Source organism: Schistocerca gregaria, chromosome 1 (genome assembly GCF_023897955.1).
Source record: "Schistocerca gregaria isolate iqSchGreg1 chromosome 1, iqSchGreg1.2, whole genome shotgun sequence".
In the NCBI taxonomy this organism is placed as follows: domain Eukaryota; kingdom Metazoa; phylum Arthropoda; class Insecta; order Orthoptera; family Acrididae; genus Schistocerca; species Schistocerca gregaria.
The window spans coordinates 648,325,519-648,334,944 of NC_064920.1; the positions used below are offsets into that span (position 1 = coordinate 648,325,519).

A 9,426-nucleotide genomic window follows, 5' to 3' on the forward strand; every position below is an offset into this window, starting at 1 on the left:
AGGACAATAACACACAGAGAAAGGGGTCCTGGCAAATAGCTCATTTCCAAGAGAACAGTTCATGCATCGACCACACGCAAACAACACCCTACCAAACGATGCGTCCAGTGGTTTTGGTGATCAATCTCTACGAACTAGCCCCTCATCTGCGGCCACCACACTGCAGAGTGCACAAGGTCACACGTCCTGAAATTACGAAGTACGCTCGACGTCCAACAAATGACTCAGCTCCACCAAGACACCATCGCGTCACGTAAATCACAAGTGATGCCGGACACGAGGACACGCAGGCTGCCCATAGCTGAGTGAGAACGAGGTCCGCCCCTAGCACCCAGCGTTACCACAGCTACTTTGACTGATTCCAACGAGAAGTCACGGTCATGGGGCGAACCCCGCTGTTTCGCTTCGCAGCTCCTCAGCTCCCAGCCAAAAGAAACCTCGCCAAACGAACGGCGGTGCCACCAGAGCGGCCGCTACCAACTTTGGACGAATGGTACCCCACGTAAAATCAACTCGAGCTATCGCACTCGAGGCCAAGCCAGCATCAAACTCGCTCACCAATGTCTCAGAAGTATATGAACGATAGAATTTTAGCCAATCATTCGAAATAGTAATATTGTAGATAGGTCTTTTATGGTGCTCGGCCAATCGTTTTACATGTATTACTGTAATTTTTTCATATGTTTGTACATCAGTGCATGTGTACGCACTTTCCGGAATGTTATTTTCGTAGTAACACAGATAGCCTGAAGATGGCCATCTACACTCCTGGAAATTGAAATAAGAACACCGTGAATTCATTGTCCCAGGAAGGGGAAACTTTATTGACACATTCCTGGGGTCAGATACATAACATGATCACAATGACAGAACCACAGGCACATAGACACAGGCAACAGAGCATGCACAATGTCGGCACTAGTACAGTGTATATCCACCTTTCGCAGCAATGCAGGCTGCTATTCTCCCATGGCGACGATCGTAGAGATGCTGGATGTAGTCCTGTGGAACGGCTTGCCATGCCATTTCCACCTGGCGCCTCAGTTGGACCAGCGTTCGTGCTGGACGTGCAGACCGCGTGAGACGACGTTTCATCCAGTCCCAAACATGCTCAATGGGGGACAGATCCGGAGATCTTGCTGGCCAGGGTAGTTGACTTACACCTTCTAGAGCACGTTGGGTGGCACGGGATACATGCGGACGCATTGTCCCGTTGGAACAGCAAGTTCCCTTGCCGGTCTAGGAATGGTAGAACGATGGGTGCGATGACGGTTTGGATGTACCGTGCACTATTCAGTGTCCCCTCGACGATCACCAGAGGTGTACGGCCTGTGTAGGAGATCGTTCCCCACACCAAGATGCCGGGTGTTGGCCCTGTGTGCCTCGGTCGTATGCAGTCCTGATTGTGGCGCTCACCAGCACGGCTCCAAACACGCATACGACCATCATTGGCACCAAGGCAGAAGCGACTCTCATCGCTGAAGACGACACGTCTCCATTCGTCCCTCCATTCACGCCTGTCGTGACACCACTGGAGGCGGGCTGCACGATGTTGGGGCGTGAGCGGAAGACGGCCTAACGGTGTGCGGGACAGTAGCCCAGCGTCATGGAGACGGTTGCGAATGGTCCTCGCCGATACCCCAGGAGCAACAGTGTCCCTAATGTGCTGGGAAGTGGCGGTGCGGTCCCCTACGGCACTGCGTAGGATCCTACGGTCTTGGCGTGCATCCGTGCGTCGCTGCGGTCCGGCCCCTGGTCGACGGGCACGTGCACTTTCCGCCGACCACTGGCGACAACATCGATGTACTGTGGAGACCTCACGCCCCACGTGTTGAGCAATTCGGCGGTATGTCCACCCGGCCTCCCGCATGCCCACTATACGCCCTCGCTCAAAGTCCGTCAACTGCACATACGGTTCATGTCCATGCTGTCGCGGCATGCTACCAGTGTTAAAGACTGCGATGGAGCTCCGTATGCCACGGCAAACTGGCTGACACTGACGGCGGCGGTGCACAAACGCTGCGCAGCTAGCGCCATTCGACGGCCAACACCGCAGTTCCTGGTGTGTCCGCTGTGCCGTGCGTGTGATCATTGCTTGTACAGCCCTCTCGCAGTGTCCGGAGCAAGTATGGTGGGTCTGACACACCGGTGTCAATGTGTTCTTTTTTCCATTTCCAGGAGTGTATAAACCGAAATCGGTTATTAAATAGTAAAATAATAACTGATGCAAGTGTTTTACGTAAAATTAAATTTGTCAGATATACTCGAAACAGAGTATATTTATGGAATGTAGCCATGTATGGAAGTGAAAGATGGACGATCACTAGATTGGACAAGAAGAGAATAGAAGCTTTCGAAATGTGGTGCTACAGAAGAATGCTGAAGATTAGATGGGTAGATGACATAACTAATGAGGAGATACTGAATAGGATTGGGGAGAAGAGGAGTTTGTGGCACAACTTGACTAGAAGAAAGGATCGGTGGGTAGTACATGTTCTGAGGCATCAAGGGATCATCAATTTAGTATTGGAGGGCAGCGTAGAGGGTAAAAGTCGTAGAGGGAGACCAAGAGATGAATACACTAAGCAGATTCGGAAGGATGTAGGCTGCAGTACGTACTGGGAGATGATGAAGCTTGCACAGGATACAGTAGCTTGGAGAGCTGCATCAAACCAGTCTCAGGACTGAAGACCACAACAACAACACTCAAAACAGTGATTTAAAAGAGCCATCATAGCAGATTTCCTAGAAGGGAAAGGAAGAGGAATCGAAAGCAATATTTGCTCTATGGTATTAAATCAAAGTGGGGAATTGTCTTTCAACGTTTACTACCGTAATAATGTGTAGCAAACGCTTTAATGCTGGTGGTATACCGTAACGCAGTCAATAACGTGCAGTGTTCAATTAAAAGTCTCAAATGAAGCCTTTCAGCATATTTGTCTCTCTCTGTGTTATTATTTGATAGTTATATTTCTATCATCTCGATCACTTCTCAATACGAAGCGTGATATTATTTAGGAAATGGATCACTTTTACGCATCGTAAAGATAGTAGAACTCTTTTTGACCCAGGACTTCTGGAGTGTTCCATGTTTATTCATTTACTTATAGTATGTCAGCCACAGAGATAATCAATTTCTAACACCATTCGAATATAAAAATTTGTATACTAAGAATTATACAGCAATAGCAAGAAAGACATGTAGTATAAATATAGTACAAGAGATAGTGAATTTTTAACAGTGGTTACGATAGTTAAACCTAAGTAAAATGTAACTTTTCTGTAACACTTCATTTTTCACTGTGTGTCTGCTGAAGTGCGGGTCCAGTGAGTTCAACCATTCAATTGCTTCAGTGTTGCCGCTAGCTGATCGTCTCACGTCTCCTGGAATTTCCTGTGTGGACACTCCATACTGTTTGTCCTGGAGCGCCATAGTCGCATTCAGGATATTCAGGCATTTTCAACTTAGAGATCATAACTTTCGCTCGGGCATGGACTTTTCTGATTCTGTTCAGGCGTCTCCATAATTTTCAGCGCACAATCGTTCCTAGAAATGGTTTCCTCGAATCTGTGTCGGTTGTGATAATTCTGATTCTGAAAGGATGTCCACTCTGATCTCCATTGATCTTAAAAACGTAGGCGGGTAGACTGTGCTTCCAGACAGGTTTACTGGATTTGATCTTATTGTGAGGTAACAAGCTGAATGTGTTATTTATTGGCAGACCTTTGGAGACCGAGATATGGCTGATGTAGTTCCACTCTAGAGTCATCTGAGCGATGAGAGTAATATCCGGGAGAAAAGATAGCAGTGGAAGAGGCGAGGATCTGAGTTTTCCTGGTATTACCCTCGTTCCGTCGATAACGTTTACATCTAAATTTTTAACATGACATCCTTTGCTCCATACAGGGAAGTAATAAGCAGCAAAAACAATAGACCAGTGCTCGTGCCTCTATGTGTGGTGTCTTTGCGTGTGTTTCCCAACTTGTTATAGCAGTTTTTTTCTAATCAGTCTACATATAGTTTCCAGTTTTTGTTGTGTGATTTCGAGGTGTTTTTTAAAGGTCATCTAGGTATAATTCCATATATCATGTGAACTAATACCACAAAAAATTAAATTGGTTCTTTACGTGCTGTGTGTTGCTCAGATGGAAACAGCATACTTCAGTTTTCTGTGGGCACAGGCTTTTGTGATATTTGATTTTAGTACTTATATCCTTATTAATTATTCACCCTCTTTGCTTATAGTTCTAAGAATGTCTGACTATCGCCTTGTAATCAGTGGAACGGAATTTTTAGCAGTTTGCGTCTGAAGCTTTATTTGCGCATAGATTGAAGAGGAGTAGAATTATTCTAGTACTGATCGCTTCGGTAATCCATTCGTGATGACGAAATCTTTGATTGTGATTTTAAATTAGCGGTGTTTCAGCGTATTCTCTAGCAAATTTGCCGTTTTGAGACTCTGAACAGTTTTATTCAGTTTGAGAGTCAGACTGTCTGTCCATACGGTGTCACATGGTGCTCTTAATTTAATAGGTGCTACAGAAGTATTCAGTACTTTTCCGAATCCGGTTTCAATAAACAGTGTACTTCCGTGATGATATTACAAACTTTCAGAGATAATGAAGAGTAAATATACTTAATTGGTTTAAAGGATCTTGGTTCGGTTACGACAGAGTTAAAAGGTACAAGTAAAATTCTTTCTGATACCTCTGACAGTGAAATACATACCGCTGAGACAGTTGGATAGGGAACTTTCACAGGTGGCAGTATGGACCAAAACAAGAAAAGAATGTCTGGTAAACATGGACTCTAAAATACATACATTAGATAAAAATCAGCTTCTGACGAAGTGTACAACAGCCAGTTGACCTCAGTCGTTTGAGCAATTTCAGCGACGCTGTTCTACGCACCGTCATCTTCAGCTGATGGTGCTGTCTGAAGATGGCCTAAGAATAGGCCGAAACCGGTCATTTTAATAAAGTACCATCGTGTTCTAGATTGTTTTTCTCCGGCTTTATATAGCTTGCGAGGTAGAAACACATCGCTTCTGTGGAACAATTACTCATAGCTCTTAAGGTATGTATTTTGGAGCCCATATTTACTGGACTTTTTTTGTTTTAATCCATACTACCTCCTCCAAAAGTGTGGAACTCAGAGGATTTGCGGAATGAAAATAAGTGTGTGTCTCTGTGTAGAAGGTGAATAAGTGATCATAGTTCTTAAGGTGTATATTTTAGAACCCACGTTTATTAGACATTTTCTTCCTGTCCTCTATTGGAACACTGTTCCCGCAAAAACATCAATAGGAAGTTTTTAAATAAACACAGTCTATGATCGCATGTAAGTTGTTAGAACATAAAATTTATTACTCATCTGATCGCAGTACTATCATCATCGGCGCTGCGTAGCGGGCTGCTCTTCGCCACACTCTCTCTAGCCGTCATCATGAAGTTTTAGTGGTCTGAAGATGATCGTACCACGATCGGAACCGATCACCTGATTAATAAATTTTAATAACTTACATGCGATTCTAATTTGTTTTTATTTTTTTAAATATATTTTCTTCTTATTTTGGTTTATACTACCACCTCTGATAGTCACCTACCCTGCAGTCTTTGCTGTAATCGTAGCAGTAAAATTTTTTCCACTGCCAGAGCTATCAGAACGATCTGTGCTTATGACTTTTGACTTGGTCTTTCCTGACCAGGTTCCCGTATCTTAAAAGCTATACATTTATCCTACCCCATCACCCATGAAAGTTTGCAAAATTCTCATGGAATCACCCTCTATAAAGTTAGGGCCGAAAGTTTCTCGCAACAGCTGCACCCTGCACGGAACGCTGTCTCCTACGAAGAGACAGTCTCTTCAATATATTGGTAACTTCTAATACTGTTTAGCCTTTCTTACAGCACACTCTTGGCAGAGCAACAAAGTCAGTTTGCTGGGTGATCAAATCATTTTCTGAGTTTTGAAACCCTTTGTGGAACTGACATAATAAGTAGTTATTGTTTGCCGAGCGGTCGAGGACGCGCTTACAGTAGGAGGCTGTAGGTTAACCAGTCTTGGGAGAATCCCAAGACTGCAGTGAAAAACGTAACACAGAGTTAAGTGGGTTTTGAGTCTGTGTGAATATGAACAGAAAGTTGGAAGGTAGCTATTCGTTCCCATTAAGTAAGTGTGGAGAGGGCCTGCGGGCAATGCCAAAAATAGCACGAGAGAGCGACTGGGTTTTACCGCTAGGGCGATTACAGGCGGCCGCAGCGGCCGCGATGGACCGCATGTAGCTTGACCCTTACGTATACGGTTGGCTAACGGCAGACATAGTACCTCCCTTTAATAACATGAAATGATTGTAGTAAGACTGGTACAGTAAATGCAAGGGCATCAACTAAATCAACAGAGTGCAGTTCTTGCCATTAAAAATTGCCACCTGCACCCATAAACCCATTTACAGTTAAACCATTCATTCTATCACAAGTGTTTACACTTACTAAGTGATAATTTTATGATACACAATAAACCACATGGCCGGTAATGGCATTGCACCATAACCGTCGTCGAGTCAAACAACAAATATTACAATTTATTATTAAATAGTCTGTAATACGGCTCTCCACAATGAGAGCAGTAGGCAGTTATTAGGGAATCGACTGATTAATTTACGATCAGTGCTGATTGTGATATGAATGTAATTAAAAATGATAAAAAATAGTGTCAGCAGACATGCCATGGCATAATCTGTCATTCAGTTAGTGTAGGAATGGTGCTCCATTAGCATATGTGTGTAGCTTTGTGGGCAGCTGCTCGAGCTCTCGTTGGTATCATGGTGTCTTGACGTTGGTGGGTGTTGGTAGTAGAAGAGGTGCTCTAGGGCGCACGATGGCCGCGGCGAAAGGAGGACGGTTAGGGACGTCGATCGTGGAGGACAGACTAGTTTCCTGTTATTGGAGAGTACGGTGGAGTGGTGTGATTGAATTTATGTAGAGACACTTAGGATCGCTTATTGGATCTAAGTCACAGACATCTAAGAATGCAGGTGAAGAAACTGATATATTGAGTGTATATCATCTTTCGGGTCACATTGAACAATTCAAGGACCAAGTGCCAAAATTGCTTGTAGAGCCACCACTCAGTCGGAGTTAGGACCTAATTGCGGGAACCGTCTGTTGGGAAAATTTAAATCTGCTCATGTTGGCTATGTTTATTGCATATGTTTTTTTAGCTGATTATGATCATTAAATTATAACTCGCATTACTTGTTTACCCTGAGTTATTCGACTGCAGGAGTACCTTTCAATAAAATACATTGAGGTGACATAGTCATGGGACAGCGTTATGCATATATACGGATGGTGGTAGTATCGAGTACACAAGATATAAAAGGGCAGTGCAGTGCAGTGACAGAGCTGTAGTTCGTATGAGGTCAGAAATGATTTTTCCCACACCACGGGATTTCAAAAGATTCTTAACCCGGAGTGGTAGTTGGAGCTAGACGTATGGACATTCCATTTCGGATATCGTTAGGGAATTCAGTTTTCCGATATCCACAGTGTCAAGACTGTACCGCGAATACCACATTTCAGGTATTAAGTCTCATAGAGTTAACGACCGAGAACAGGCCCGTTTGTGTACAGTAGACAGTGCTAACAGACAAGCAACACTGCATGAAATAACCGCAGAAATCAGTGTGGGACGTACGACTGACGTATCCGTTAAGACAGTGCGGGGAAATTTGGCGTTGACGGGATATAGCAGCAGGTGGCCGACGCTAGTGCCTATGTTACGCCTTACATGAAACCCATACAACGATTATGGTAAATAATCGATAGGTCAATTCGTACATAAATTCCTGCGCAGGCAACACTTTCGCAATTGTTGACGGCTATAGATGGAGCATGCCTCAATATTTCCGCAGGGGACGACTTCCAACGGCTTGGTCAGCACATGCTACGTCCTGTTGCTGCACTACGCCGGGTGAAAGGACATCACGAGACGATGTTAGTTGATATCCCATGACTTTTGGAGCCCAAGGGTATTCTGATAATTCTGCAACAGGGCGTGAAGCAGGCGGTGTACTGCTCTTCGCTAGGACATTCACGTGCCATGCTTTGTTCCGAGTTGTACATTCCCGGCTCCCCCATTAAAGGCGGAACAGTAACGTCGTAAATAGTTTCGTATATGCAGAGGGGTCCAAAAAATGTATCCACTGTTTAAAAGTCCATAACTGGCAAAATAATTGACGAAGTTGTCTCATCTTTGGTGTTGTAACAGTTTGTAGTTCCGGCAATCGCCACACAAGCTTTGTATTGTTTTGTCAGATGACAGTCGCCAGATAGTCGGGGTTTTGTTCTTAGTTGCACCTAGTTACTCGAGTGGACATGGCTGGCGCAAGGTTTACATTCGATGAAAATAAGTCAGTTTTGAAGTGGTATTTTAAGTACGAAAGCATTAATGAGGACCGAGCGAGATGGCGCAGTGGTTAGCACACTGGACTCGCATTCGAGAGGACGACGGTTCAATCCCGTCTCCGGCCATCCTGATTTAGGTTTTCCGTGATTTCCCTAAATCGCTTCAGGCAAATGCCGGGATGGTTCCTTTGAAAGGGCACGGCCGATTTCCTTCCCCATCCTTCCCTCACCCGAGCTTGCGCTCCGTCTCTAATGACCTCGTTTTCGACGGGACGTTAAACACTAAGATCCTCCTCCATCCTTCTCCATTAATGAGGTTGAACGTCAATGGCGAAATGAGTATCAAACAGAGCCACCGACACGTTTAAGGATTCCTCGCATTCGAGACAATTTTGAAGCCGAAAACTGTGTTAAAGATGTACACAAACAACGTTCATGACGATCTGTAACAGTAACAAGTCCAGCTAACTCCCGTCGTGTGTTAGAACAATTCACTCGCTCACCACAGAAGTCTGTGGGACAATGTGCCCGTGAAACTGGAGTGAATCGCGCAAGTGTTCAGCGAATTTTGAAGACAGCGAAGTGGAAGTGCTACATCCCACGATTGCTACAGGCAATGGAAGAGGACGACCCAGATCGTAGAATGGAGTACTGCGGGTGGTTTACTAACATAGTGCGCAGCTATGAAGATTTTGCAGAGACGATTGTGTGGTCTGATGAGAGACAGTTCAAACTCAATGGTACAGTAAATCGCCAAAATTGCATCTACTGGGCCGCCGAAAATCCAAACGTCCATGTAGCCAAAACTGTGAATTTGCCAGGAGTAAATGTGTGGTGTGGGTTGTCTTACCGGGGCTTAATTGGGCCATTCTTCTTTGACGGTACAGTTACCGGTCAGGTGTACCTTCAGAAGCTTCAGACATTCATTTTACCTGCTATCTGAGACTTTTATGGTAACGGAAGAGTTTACTTTCAACAAAATAGTGCCCCAGCCCACTACCAAAATCGTGTTAGGGC

The 9,426-nt window shown here is 44.6% G+C and overlaps 1 non-coding gene across 1 annotated transcript; it reads left to right on the plus strand.

Moving 5' to 3' along the window:
- Positions 1-8,462: 8,462 nt before the first annotated feature.
- On the plus strand, positions 8,463-8,535 carry Trnaa-cgc (transfer RNA alanine (anticodon CGC)). Its single transcript has one exon. It is a non-coding gene; the product is annotated as a tRNA-Ala (tRNA).
- Positions 8,536-9,426: the final 891 nt, after the last annotated feature.